This window comes from Mustela nigripes, chromosome 3 (assembly GCF_022355385.1).
Source record: "Mustela nigripes isolate SB6536 chromosome 3, MUSNIG.SB6536, whole genome shotgun sequence".
NCBI lineage: Eukaryota > Metazoa > Chordata > Mammalia > Carnivora > Mustelidae > Mustela > Mustela nigripes.
Genome location: NC_081559.1, coordinates 111,308,146 through 111,323,395, shown reverse-complemented (window position 1 = coordinate 111,323,395; position 15,250 = coordinate 111,308,146). Strand labels below are relative to the sequence as shown.

The 15,250-nt window shown below is 40.4% G+C and overlaps 1 pseudogene; it reads right to left on the bottom strand.

Moving 5' to 3' along the window:
* Nucleotides 1–3,298: 3,298 nt before the first annotated feature.
* On the bottom strand, nucleotides 3,299–4,323 carry LOC132013081 (Y-box-binding protein 1-like; annotated as a pseudogene).
* Nucleotides 4,324–15,250: the final 10,927 nt, after the last annotated feature.

Genomic DNA, 15,250 nt, shown 5'->3' with positions numbered 1-15,250 from the left:
TTTAATTTTTTCTTTAATTTTTCTTTAATTTTTTCTTTAATTTTTCTTTAATTTTTTCTTTAATTTTTCTTTAATTTTTTCTTTAATTTCCTGGTTAACCCATTCCTTCTTTGTAGGATGTTCTTTAAACTCCATATATTTCTGGTCTCTCCAAATCTTTTTCTTGTACTTGAATTTAGGTTGCATATATTGTGGTCTGAAAATATGCATGGTATAATATCCATCTTTTTTGTACTTACTGTGGACTGATTTGTGACCCAGTATGTGATCTATTCTGGAGAACATTCTGTGTGCACTAGGATAGAATGTGTATTCTGCTGCTTTAGGAAGAACTGTTCTGAATATATCTGTCAAACTTATCCAGTCTAGTGTGTCATTCAAAGCCATTGTTTCCTTGTTGATTTTCTGCTTAGATGATCTATCCATTGCTATTGGTGGAGTGTTAAGTCTCCTAAAATTATTGTATTATTATCAATGAGTTTCTTTATGTTTGTTATTAATTGATATGTGTATGTGTGTGTGCATATATATATTATATATATATATATATATATATATATATATATATATATTACTCCCAAGTTGGGGGCATAAGTATTTACAATTGTTAGATCTTCTTGGTGGATAGGCCCCTTAATCATGATATAATGCTCTTCTTCATGTCTTAATACTGTCTTCATTTTAAAATGTAGTTTGTCTGATATAAGTAGGCTTTTTCTACAACCATTCACCCGACAGATGATGCTTCATCCAGTCACTTTCAATCTTCAGATGTCTTTAGGTCCAAAATGAGTCTCTTGTAGGCAGCATATAAATGGGTCTTCTTGTTTTGTTTTGTTTTGTTGTTTTCCATTCTGATACCCAATATCTTTTGGTTGGAGCATTTTGTCCATTCATATTCAGAGTTATTACTGAAAAGTATAAATTTAGTGCCTTTGTGTTACCTGTAGAGTTGGTGTTTCTGGTAATGTTTTCTGGTCCTTTCTAACCTCTGTTGCACTGGCGTCTTTTTCCCCCACTCAAAGAGTCCCCCTTACTATTTCTTGCAGAGCTGGTTTAGACGGCATGAACTCTTTTAGTTTCTGTTTGTCTGAGAAACTCTTAATCTCTCCTTCTATTCTGAAAGAGAGCCTTGCTGTATAAAGTATTCTTGGTTGCATATTTTTTCCCATTTACCATGTTGAATATATCCTGCCATTCGCTTGTGTCTTGTCATGTTTCTGTAGACCTATCTGCTGTGAAACTGGTTTGTCTTCCCAGTAGACAGCATAGGATTTTTATTTGCCTCTTGCTGCTTTCAGGATTCTTTCCTTGTCTGTGTATTTTGTAGTTTAAGGATCTTTTTTTGCCTCTTGCTGCTTTCAGGATTCTTTCCTTGTCTGTGTATTTTGTGACTTTGTCTATGATATGCCTTGGCAATGGCCAGCTTTTGTTAAATTAATGGGATTTCTCTGTGTTTCTTGGATTTTGAACATGGAGGTCCATCTCTCCTTAAAGGTAACCAAAGAACTGCAAGCCAAAGGAGGAGGGAAAGCTAAAGGGATCCATGCATGCTAGGAAGCAAACATCTTCCACCAGTAAGGAGAGGGGTGGCTTTTCATGAAGTGACAGGCGAACAGCTGCTAGAAAGCCCACATCTTGATAGAGAGTCTATTTCTACTTATTCATGTGGCTCTAGTCTGGTGTCTTTAGGTCACTTGCTTGAAGATTTCAAGTTATCAGAATGTCACCCAGCCCTCCACAGGGATGGGTCCCTGTGAAGGTCTGAAGAGTTCAACACAGCTGGGAGTAGCTGTCCCCAGTACCCCTTGGGATATGTTAACTCCATGGGGTGGGGCACATGGGGGACAACCACCCTGGACTAGTCCTAGAGGAAGATGCACCAAGGCTGTGCCTCCCCCTTCCTGCAAAGCTATCCAGGCTTCACACAGCTTTGCTTCTCTGGCCACCTTGAGAAGCTGCCTATTGGGCCTCTGACCTACCCTGGCCCCATGTTCTTAGGTGGCCTCACCTCTGGATTTGGCTCAAATGCCAGCTTCCTGCCCTCCTTCCCTGCTTCCAGGCTCTGACTGTCCTGGGGGGGTGACACCCAAAGAAAAGTCACCAGGGTAGCCTGGATTTCAAAAGCCTTCACCAAGAATGCCTTGTTCTAGGCAAGCTTTCTGCAGACAGGCTGAGGGGAGGATGCCAGGAGACAGGATGCCAGGCCCAGAGAATTTATCAGCTTATCCCAGAAGGTCAGGAACTCTAGCCTCTGGGCCAGGTTTTCAGCAAAATGTTCCTGGGACAGAATGTTGCATGTAGTTAGGCTGTGGCAACACTGGGCTGCACCTGGCCTTTCCCTCATGCCACCCAGAGACAAAGCTTTCTGGAGTGCAGGACAGTATCTATAGGTCTCAAGGTATCCACTGAGTTCAGGTGTGGCTCCAGTCCTCCAAACGTGCTAAGCCTTTATCACCTTCCTGACCTTGGACCATCTCTAGTCTCCAAGCTTGTATCCTCATCTAATTTCTACCCCTCCAGGCCCCTCCTGTCACCTCTCTCATAGATCTAGAACAAGGGTCAACAAGCTAAATCAAGCTCACCACTTGTTTTATATATATTTTTTATAATTTTATATTTTTTATAATTTTATATATATTTTATAAATAATTTTTTACTGAAACAGGTCATAATCACTCATTTGTGTATCATTTATGGCTGCCTTTGGGCTACAACAGCATAATTAAACATGGCACTATTAGTTTGAAATGCTCTCAGGAGCCTCCTGGTATAATCTGAAACTGATTCCTGTACTCAGAGGGCAGGGAGAGACCAAAGAAAGAGACAGGCTACTCCAAGATGATAGATGGCAGGTTTTTCCTTACTTGTTTGTTTGTTTTAAGACTTCTATTAATGGATGCTTGCTGTTTGTTGACATTTTTATTTTTAAAAATCAAGTTGTGAATATTTATTACAAATTAAAAATGAGTTTCTTAAAAATCTCAACTTGACCAGACATGAGACAACTAAAAACCTTTAAATGTGTACTGAGAAAAACCAAGCTTTAAAACCAACCAACAAACAAACAAACACGTTTGTCATTACCAAAAAGAGACCTCTTTAGGTAAAAATAATAAAAATCCTATGATGCACAGATAATGCAGACAGTTCTGTTTATCTTGTCAATGGACAAAAAAGCAAGCACTTAAGGTGTTCAGCTTCAATCTTTTGTTTATTTCTTATTGCTGGAATTTCATCTTTATTTCTTTGTGTTGGATGACTAAACCAGATGATGGCAGAGATGGTAAGCCAGCATTTACTCAGCCCCACCCTGCTCAGCCTCAAGAATGGATGAATTCTCAGCTAGTGGATCGGTTGCTTTTGTCTCTTTTCCATCTTATGGTTTAGGGGTTTCTGGGCATCTGCCTCAGTAATTGAAGTTGCAGTTGTACTGACCTCATCTTGATTTTCTTGGGTCTCATCTTCATTTTTCCTTATCTTCCTCACTGCCGTTCTCTCTACACTGTCTTTGGTGAGGAGTACCCCTGTGGGATTGTGGCCTATAACCCTAATACATATTCTGTCTCAGTGATCTACCTTGTTCTGCACCCTGGTTGTCAGCACCTTCCATCACTTCTCCCTGCTCAGGAGTATTGTAATATTGTGGTTGATGCCCATAGGGTCTCTGCATATTGTAAGGTGGGAACCATCACCTGCAGTAGGGCTAGCGCTTTTGGGCCTGGCTTTCAAGAGCACTTTCCAACCCCACTCTTGTGATAATTATGCTGGGAATTGCATGGAGGACCCCTGAGATGTGGATAGTGTCTATAATGGTTAAGGTCCACTGCATACTTACTGTCTTGCACTGGAACTTTACCAGAGCCTGTCACATTGCTGCCTCTGCACCCTTTTATCTTTCAAGGACATCAAACTCCACAGTCTCTCCATCTCCTGTACTGCAAAGGTACTTCCTGGGGTTACTCTTCTTTTTGGCAGTATGGTGTACAAATACATCTTCCTTGGTGTCATTTCTATTGATGAAACCATATCCATTTCTTATATTGAACCATTTTACTGTCTCAAAACCTTCGTTGCAAAGACCTTCTTGTCCCAGCCTCAAGGTGCCAAAAATGTGGGGCCACCCAGGCCACCGCTCTCCATGGAGCTGCTGGTGGTGTCGGCAGCACTGAGGGTGGAGTGGTGGGTGGCTGCTGGATCTCAGCCTTGCTGCTCATGGTTGCAGTGATAGTGACTCAGACAGGCTGTGGCAACTGCAGCTCCTCTCAGTGTGTGATGGTTAGCTAGGCCCATGGCAACTGTGAGGTTACTCAGGGCTCTCTGAGGTCCATTCTCCACTCCCACTACCAATAAAACTTGGTAGGAAGCAGTTTTAATAAGCAAAGGGAAGTTACTTACAAGTTTTTTCTTGGATGGAAGCAAAATTAATGGATTCCTGCCTCTACTCACCAAATCTTAAAAGTTAACAAAGTGATTTACCTGGATTCAGACCAGTATACCATATAGGTGTTCTCAATAGCACATCATTACCTTAAGCCTGTGTTCTTGGAGCAGCCTCTGGGAGCAGGAACAGCAAATACAACCCATGTTCCAAGGACAAAGGAGAGTAAGAAGTCTCTGAGAGTCCTGGTCTAGATCTCAAGTCAATCAGAAATCATGTCCATCCCATGACATTCCACAACAGGCACTACCTGTGACAGAGATAATGTAGCCCAAAAATCCTAAAGTGTACTCTCTTGCCCTTTACAGAAGTTTGTCAACCCCCAATTTCACCACACAGATTCTCCCTCAACCACTCCCAGCATCTCCCAATGAACATAAGGTTAGTGGCTCAGAATTAGGCCTTCTGAATTCTGACCATTTCTCTACCACTCTCTGCAGAAATTTTCCCTTCTTATCCTGCACTTGAGATTGTCTAGGTCTGCACTTTGCAGGAACAATTTATTTAATGTTACACATTGGTTGTATGGTCTACAAACACATGTGTGACCAGGTTATGAATATGCATGGTTCTTTCTATACAGTGCTGAAGATATCCTTGAATAAGTCAGCATCTTTATTCAGCTCCTCATCTAATCCACACATAATAAGAAAATGGAAGGATTCCCTTGGAAATTATTGTCTGGGGGAGAAATCAATTATTTACAACTCCTATTTGGTTAAGTAATCATTCTTAATGCCTAGAGAGGTTTCCTCACAGGGCTCATACTAATGCAATAACATAAAATATCATGTCCACAGCACCTGCTTTGACATATGGAGGGGAAGTGCCCATTATACAGACCTCGTCCAAGTCTGAGCTTGAAAAACAATTGTATCCCACCTTCTTGCTCTTCCCTGACACAAGAAAGGACATGCCCCCTGCCCCATGGTAGATGCCCCACAGTCATGACCTAGAAGAAGAAGACATTGGAAGCAATGCTGAACAGAGTCAAACAGCAACAACCACCGTCAACACCAACATATAACATACGCAAAGTAAGTATGGTTGCAAGGCACTGAGACTGTGGGTTTGTTTGTTATTCAGTGAAGCTGACTAATAGAGATAGAATTATCTGGATTTTCCAGGGTCCTTCTTACCTAAAACAACTTTAATGTTGTTTTAATGTTTAATGACCTCAGCTTTTATGCTAACATCTCCAAAATGTATTCCTGACCTCCAAAACTATTGTCTGCCTACCAGTTGTCTTCCTAGCAAGTTTTAGAGGCATCCTGATCACAATAATCCAAAAACAAACACATCCTCTTTCCTAAGATACTGTTTTCTTTACCTAGTATTCCTGTGGCAGCTTGAATCGCATCTATTTAAGCTGGAACCACATTTCCCAGATCACTGACCCCGTGTAGTTCCAGGGTAGCATAATTACAGAAGTAATTACATTTGTGGAAGATTTAAAAGGTATAGCTAACGCAGCAGCCATTGTGCATTATGTGCTCCAAAGGTTGATGGTACAAGGCCAGCTTCTCTTCCAAGTTGCTAGTACAAGTCAAATACTGGGGCCCTGAGAACTCAATCAGGAACATGCAGCAGGTATGGGGTCAAAGTAGGGAGGCAATCCTGTTTGTGTAGGCAGAACTGTAGGCACAGGAACAATGCTTATGAGGCACACTGAGTCAGACATGGGCATGCCTGCTTCAAGGGGCAGAAGAAGGTGAGGCCTGTGATCAAGGTCATTCCAGAGCAAAAGGTGAGCACAGAGAACTTAATGGTAAAACTGAGGAAAAGTACTCTCAGAACACAAAACAGGTCAGATGGTGAGCCACACAGACTGCAGAGCTGGGGGTAGTGTGTTGTGCTGGGTGGTGACAGGCTGAGTCTCAGGTGGGCTTTCCTCAAGGACACTGGATGATCTTGTCCCAATACATCACCTCCCTGGTTCTTTGGATTTCCCCATGTGTAATGAGGGAAGTGGGACAAATGATAGTTCTCTCAAGTCCTTTTAAGTTTTGGCTTAAACAATATAATTTTATGTTTTGCATTTCATTCCACCAGCTATTTTTGCATTTTTTAAAAGGAAATTAATTTTCTTCTGTGTTTTGTTTTCCTTCTACTGCCCTCCTTTCCACCACAACCCTGTATTCAGAATTATGCAAACTGCATTTGCCACCCAAGGTGAAGCTGATTAAAATGCTAAACAAAACCTTAAGAGAGTGTCTGCCACCATTTCATCTTCCTTAACACTAGTGAGCAAGCATCAGTCCTCATGCAGAGCTTCCTGTTCAGATCCCAAGCACATGCAATCATTAACAGGGATTAATAGGCACAGGAAAAATCATGTTTAAAGGTACATGGTGAGCATTAAAATCACTGATTGGTAGAATGATTCTGAGAGTCTTATTGAGACATAGCCTCCCTTTCCCTTTCCTTTACCCCCCACAACCACACAAACTTTTATTAGCATAACTTTAAATTTCTAGTACTCACTTCAGTGGCTAAAAATTTAATAAAAAGCACCCCCAGAGGGCTTTCTCAAAAATCTTCTTTATTTTATATGAGATGGTTTGAATTATAGTAAGAAAAATCCCAGCTGCAGAAAAGAATCAGCAATTCGACAATATTTGTCTCTAAGAATCCAATCAAAATGACACACACACACACACCAAAAAAAAAAAAAAAAAAAAGATACAAAAAATATGCAGTTGACTCTTAGCAGCGTTTGTTCTTGAACCATCTTCTTCTTGGATTCTGTGCCATTTTCTGAAATCTGTCTTTCTATACCTCCCATTTCCCAAGCTGCTTCTCAGCCTCCTCTATACTCACTCCCTGGGCTCTGACTACAGAGGTCTGAACTATACAAGATGTCATCCTGTTCCCCCCACTTCTCCTTCTAGATGCCTTGCCTTGATAAACACCAATCACAGACACCATCTATATGCCAGAAACTCATCCATTTATGTGCCCAGTACTAACTTCATTTGTGACCTCCATATCAACTTTGATCATACCCTACCTTGAACTCTCTTCTTTGGTATTTCAAAAGTACAGCAAACTTGGTAGGTCCAGCTGATATCATCTTGTTCCTCATACCAGCTAAGTTCTTCTCCAGTGTCCCCATCGCAGTGGAGCCTCCATCAATTCAATCACACAAGCCAAAACCTAAGAACATCTATAATTGTCCCTCTCCTTCCTCATCCCATGACCAGGCCATCAGTGAGTCAGTAGATATTGACTTCTAAATCAGATAGATATATAGTTGATAGGTAGATGATGATAGATGATAGACAGATAGATACGCAATCTTTCAATACACATTCTGAAAAATACATATATTAGATTTTATCCCATATAAGTAGTGAAAATACATCAATTTTAAATATATATAAATATATACATGACACAAATTTAGTCACAAAATTTGGTCATGTATAAAGCCAAAAAATAATGTCAAATAATTCCCTAAAACAGAAATCATATGAACCAAAATCATTAGCCATGATGCAGTAGAATTTAATATGGACTTCAAAAGGTTAGACCTCCAAAAAAATCTATTAACTCTAAGATTTTTAAATATATTTCTCAGGGGCACCTGCATACCTCAGTCAGCTGAGCATCTGACTCTTGATTTTGGCTTAGGTCATGATCTCAGGATCCTAGGATGGATCCCCATGTTGGGCTCTTCACTCAGTGGGGAGTCTGCTTGTCTCCCTCTCCCTCTGCCCCTTCCTCTGCTCACGTGCTCTCTCTCTCTCTCTTTCTCAAATAAATAAATAAATCTTTTTTTTTTTCCTTATGGAATTGGGCATGCTTTACCATGCAATATTCTTTTATTTTTTAAATTTTTTTAAAATTTATTTTCAGAGTAACAGTATTCATTGTTTTTGTACCACACCCAGTGCTCCATGCAATCCGTGCCCTCTCTAATACCCACCACCTGGTTCCCCCAACTTCCCACTCCCCGCCACTTCAAACCCCTCAGATTGTTTTTCAGAGTCCATAGTCTCTCATGATTCACCTCCCCTTCCAATTTCCCTCAATTCCTTTCTCCTCTCCATCTCCACATGTCCTCCATGCTATTTGTTATGCTCTACAAATAAGTGAAACCATATGATAATTGACTCTCTCTGCTTGACTTATTTCACTCAGCATAATCTCTTCCAGTCCCATCCATGTTGCTACAAAAGTTGGGTATTTCTGATGGAGGCATAATATTCCATAGTGTATATGGACCACATCTTTCTTATCCATTTGTCCGTTGAAGGGCATCTTGGTTCTTTCCACAGTTTGGCGACCGTGGCCATTGCTGCTATAAACATTGGGGTACAGATGGTCCTTCTTTTCACTAGATCTGTATCTTTGCAGTAAATACCCAATAGTGCAATTGCAGGGTCATAGGGAAGCTCTTTTTTTAATTTCTTGAGGAATAATAATAATATAATAATAATAAGTGGCTACACCATAAATAAATCTTTTTAAAAAATAATATATTTGGGGGGGACAAGATGGTGGAGAAGTAGGAGGAGGCGTCTTTTCAACCTGTACCCCAAAGTGAGCTGATTACCTACCAAAGAACTCCGATCACCCATGAAATCAGCCTGAGATCAGAATTATACACATATGGATCTCTACAGGGGCAGAAGACACCAGTGGGCAGGTAAAGCAGAGTGGGAACCACGGACTGATATCAGAAGATAAACAAAAGGGGGAGGGAGCCACCAGAGGCGACCGGTTGGAAAGTAATACCCCAATACAGCAAGAGTGCCCTGCGTCTGGGGACTAGCATTAATTTGGAGAGTGGTTGAAAGCACTCCAAAAGAACAAAGGATCGCAGGGGGAAATTGCGGGAATCGGGGTGGCTAGGGACAGGGGCTTAAGTCCCGGGTCCCAGGACAGCCTCCCCTGGTGCTGAGGCAGAGAGAGTGTGGGGAGAAACCAGCTCTTGGTCCCTAAGCCGCCAACATGGCTAAGAACGCATAGGGTCCATTTCCTGTGAGGGGATGGGAGCCACGCTGGATGACAGAACGTGCGAGCCCTGCTATAGAGCCTGAGATACTCCCCTGAGAGAGGTGCAAAGGCCCAGCCAGCGCCCTTTGATACACGTCATTGTTTCAGAGCCTAAAACGCTGGCACCAAACTCTCCCCCCAGAGAGGTGCACAGAAGGCCCAGCCTGGTGCTTTCAGACCTGAGACCCGTTCTCAGAGCCTGAGACCCGCGCGCGACCCACAGCCTCCCCTGAAATTGGTGCACACAAGCCAGGCACTCTTAGCCCCAGAAAGACCAGGCACTCCCAGCCCGGGCCAGCGGGAAAATCTCAGTGAGCAATTGCTGCTTGGAACCTCTCTGGTGGTCTGGAGCTTTCCAGAAAGCTGCCACTGCCTTGGCTTTGGGTACAAGCAAAAGATCCTGCGTCCCCAGGGACCGTGACTTGGAACCTGCTCTGCCAGTGGCCAAGGGGGAACTTAATTTAGGCTCTGCAGCCAGACTGAGGCTTCTCTCTGAGAAGGAGATCAGGATGTGACTGATCTACAAAAACTACAAAAACCATCAAAAGCGGTCAAAGTGAGAGAAAAAAAAAGTGAACAAACATAAAAACCGCCAGAGAACAAAAGCTTAAAAAATCCAGTTTCATCAGAGCCCACCCCCTTGAGGGGGGCAGGAGGATTTAACTCAGGGAACATCATTGACTGAAAACCCACGTGGCAGGCCCCTCCCACAGAAAACAAACCAAGAAAGAAAAAAAAAAAAAGAGGAAAAAAAAAGACTACAAGAGAACAACCACTACTTCATAGGAAAACTTTTATTTTTCACTCTTTCCCACTTTTCTGGGTCATTTTTTTTATATATAGATTTTTTTAACCTATTTACCATCACAGCGAGCTGTACAGTACATCAAATTCCATAATAACTTTCTAACCTGAACTTTTTGATACATACACCTATGTTTTTCTTTTGCATTTCTATTTTTTGAATTCCTTTTCTATAATTTTAGTTTAGTTTAGTCTAGTTTATTCCTTTTTATTTTTTATCTTTTAATATTCATATAGAGTTAAACTTCAAAGTAATCCCCTTTCCCCAATCAATACTACCCCTATAGGTAAACCAATTTTTAATCCCCCTTTATCTTAGGAAAGTTGAGTCCTTTAACAAAGATATCAAGATACATCCAGGAAGAATCAAAACAACCTTTTTCGAAACACTGAGAATTTATAAGAAATCTACCATCTTCTTCTTCCACCAGTGTTTCTGTGTTTTTGTGTTCGTCCTGAGTATATAAATCTTAAACTTGGGGTTCTTTTTGATGAGGTTCTTCCTTTATTTGCATATATCTAATTTTTCTCTTGTCATATATTGTATCAGACCTTTTGTTTGTCTGTTTTTGTTTGTCTACTTCATAAATCTTATCTTGAGGCCCATTTGGGCCAAAACTTCTCTTTCATCTTCCCTTCCTTTCCTGTCTCACTCTCTCTTTCTCTTTGTTTTTCTTTTTTTTTTTTTTTCTTTTTCTTTCTTTTGTCTCTCATTTGGGTAGGGAATCCTGATTGCTCAGAAGTGTTCCAGGGTGCGCCTTGACTGCACCACAGTTGATACATCCAGCTACACTGTTCAGTCATATCCCACCAAAATGACTAGGAGGAGGAATGCCCAAGAGAAGAAAAATACAGAGGATGGACCTTCTGCAACAGAACTAATGGCTATCAACATAGACAATATGTCAGAAAGAGAATTCAGGCTAACAATTATCCAGGCAATAGCTAAGTTGGAGAAAGCCATGGATGACCAAACAGAATTGATTAGGGCAGAGCTGAAAGCGACAAATGGATGTGCACAATGTTAGGGCGGAGCTTAAAGCTACCAGGGAGGAGGTTCACAATGCTCTCAATGAGTTCCAATCTAATCTAAACTCTCTCAAAGCTAGGGTAACTGAGAAAGAAAATAGAATTAGTGATCTGGAGGACAAATAGATATAGGGAAAGGATCAGGAGGAAGCATGGAAAAAACAGCTTAGAAACCATGAAAACAGAATCAGGGAAATAAATGATGCCATGAAGCGTTCCAATGTCAGAATTATTGGAATCCCTGAAGCGGAGGAAAAAGAAAGAAGTCTAGAATATATAGTGGAACAAGTCCTTCATGAAAATTTTCCCAATCTCACGAATGGAACCAGCGTTCATGTACTAGAGGCTGAACAGTGTCCACCCAAGACATTCCAAAGAAACATCAGAACACCTGATAGTCAAATTGAGGAATTATAATTGTAGATAAAATCTCTTGAAAGCCACAAGGGCAAAGAGGCTCCTTACCTACAAAGGAAAGCCCATCAGAATAACATCAGACCTGTACACAGAGACCTGGCAAGCCAGAAAAGGTTGCCAAGATATATTCAGGGCACTAAATGAGATGAACATGAAGCCAAGAATTCTTTATCCAGCAAGACTGAGATTCAATGGATGGAGAGATAAAGAGTTTCCAAGACCGGCAAGGCTTAAAAGACTATGAAACCACCAAGCTGACACTGCAGGATATATTAAGGGGCGTTCTATAAACTCGATGTCAATAAAAACGTATCTATCAATTATCACCCTCAATATGAATGGCCTAAATGCACCCATAAAACAGCACAGGGTTGCAGATTGGAAAAAACAACAGGACCCATCCATATGTTGTCTACAAGAGACCCATTTTGAACCTGAAGATACACCCAGATTGAAAGTGAAGGGATGGAGAAGCATTTCTCATGACAATGGACCTCAAAAGAAGGCTGGGGTAGCGATTCTCATATCAGATAAATTAGATTTTAAACTAAAGACTTTAGTCAGAGATACAGAAGGACATTACATAATCCTTAAAGGGACTATCCACCAAGATGATCTAACAATTGTAAATATCTATGCCCCCAATATGGGAGCAGCCAATTACTTAAGAAAACTGTTAATCAAGATAAAGAGTCATATTGAAATGAATACACTAATTGTAGGAGATCTTAACACACCTCTCAGAAATAGACAGATCATTGAAGCAGAAAATCAATAAAGAAACAAGAGCATTGAATGACACATTGGACCAGATGGACCTCATAGATATATACAGAACATTCCACCCTAAAACAACAAAATATTCATTCTTCTCAAGTGCACATGGAACCTTCTCAAGAATAGACCACATACTGGGTGACAAATGAGGACTCAACTGATACCAAAAGACTGAGACTATTTCCTGCAAATTTTCAGATCACAATGCTTTGAAACTGGAGCTCAATCACAAGGAAAAGTTCAGAAGGAACTCAAACACCAGAAAGCTAAAGGCCACCTTGCTTAAGAATACTTGGATCAACCAGGAGAACAAAGAACTGAAACAATTCATGGAAACCAATGAGAATGAAGACACTTCGGTCCAAAATCTATGGGATAAGCAAAGGCGGTCCTGAGGGGGAAAATACATAGCTATCCAAGCCTCCCTCAAAAATTTGAAAAGTCCAGAACACAACAGCTGTCTCTACACCTTAAAGAACTGGAGAATCAACAACAAATCAAAACAACTCCACACAGAAGAAGGGAAATCATCAAGATTAGAGCTGAGATGGATGAGGTAGAAACCAGAGATCCAGTAGAACGTATCAATGAAACTAGAAGCTGGTTTTTTGAAAGAATCAATAAGATTGATAAACCATTGGCCAAGCTAATCCAAAAGAAAATAGAGAAAGCCCAAAATCATAAAATTATGAATGAAAAGGGAGAGATCACAGTGAACACCAAGGAAGTAGAAACAATCTTAAGAAGATATTATCAACAGTTATATGCCAATAAGCTTAGCAACCTAGATGAAATGATGCATTCCTGGAAAACTATAAGCTCCCAAATCTGAACCAGGAAGAAATCGACAACCTGAATAGACCGATATCTAGTAACGAGATTGAAGCAGTGATCAAAAACCTCCCAAAAACAGAGCCCAGGACCTGACGGATTCCCTGGGGAATTCTACCAAACTTTCAAAGAAGAAATAACACTTCTTCTCCTGAAGCTGTTTCAAAAAATTAAACCAGAAGGAAAACTTCCAGACTCTTTCTATGAAGCCAGCATTACCCTGATACCCAAACCAGGCAAAAACCCTACCAAAAAGGAGAATTTCAGACCAATATCACTGATGAATATAGATGCTAAGATTCTCAACAAGATTCTAGCCAACAGGATCCAACAGCACATTAAAAAGATTATCCACCATGATCAGGTAGGATTCATCCCTGGGCTACAAGGATGGTTCAACATTCGCAAATCAATCAATGTGATAGAACAAATTAATAAGAGAAGACAGAAGAACCACATGGTCCTCTCAATTGATGCAGAAAAAGCATTTGACAAAATCCAGCATCTGTTCCTGATTAAAATGCTTCAAAGTATAGGGATAGAGGGAACATTCCGGAACTTTTTCAAATCTATCTATGAAAGACCCACAGCAAATATCATCCTCAATGGGAAAAAGCTTGCACCCTTCCCATTGAGATCAGGAACAAGACAAGGATGCCCACTTTCACCACTCTGGTTCAACATAGTATTAGAAGTCCTAGCCATAGCAATCAGACAACAAAGAGAAATAAAAGGTATCTAAATTGGCAATGAAGAATTCAAACTCTCTCTATTCACAGATGACATGATTCTTCATATGGAAAATCCAAAAGACTCCACCCCCAAACTACTAGAACTCATGCAACAATTCAGCAACGTGGCAGGATACAAAGTCAATGTGCAGAAATCAGTGGCTTTCTTATACACTACAATGAAAATACAGAAATAAAATTAGAGAATCAATTCCATTTACTATAGCACCAATAACCATAAGATACCTGACAATAAACCTAACCAAAGAGATGAAGTATCTGTACTTAAGGAACTACAGAACACTCATGAAAGAAATTGAAGAAGACACAAAAAGATGGAAGACCATTCCATGCTCTTGGATTGGAAGAATAAACATTGTTAAAATGTCTATACTGCCTAGAGAAATCTATAATTTTATTGCCATTACAATCAAAATTCCACCGGTATTCTTCAAAGAGCTGGAGCAAATGATCCAAAAATTTGTATGGAATCATAAGATACCCCGAATCACTAAGGAAATGTTGAAAAACAAAAATAAAACTGGAGGCATCACGTTTCCTGATTTCAAGCTTTATTACAAAGCTGTGATCACCAGGACAGCATGGTACTGGCATAAAAACAGACACATAGACCATTGGAACAGAGTAGAAAGCCCAGATATGGACCCTCAACTCTATGGTCAATTACTCTTTGACAAAACAGGAAAAAATATACAGTGGAAAAAAGACAGTGTCTTCAGTAAATGGTGCTGGTTAAACTAAACAGCTATATGTAGAAGAATGAAACTCGACCATTCTCTTACACTGTACACAAAGATCAACTCAAAATAGATAAAAGACCTCAACGTGAGACAGGAATCCATCAGAATCCTAGAGGAGAACATAGGCAGTAATCTCTTTGATATCAGCCACAGCAACTTCTTTCAAGATATGTCTCCAAAAGCATAGAAAACAAAAGCAAAAATGAACTTCTGGGACTTCATCAAAATCAAAAGCTTCTGCACAGCAAAGGAAACAGTCAACAAAACAAAGAGGCAACCCACGGAATGGGAGAAGATATTTGCAAATGACAGTACAGACAAAAGGTTGATATCCAGGATCTATAATGAACTCCTCAAACTCAACACACACAAAACAGGCAATCATATCAAAAAATGGGCAGAAGATATGGACAGACACTTCTCCAATGAAGACATACAAATGGCTATCAGACACATGT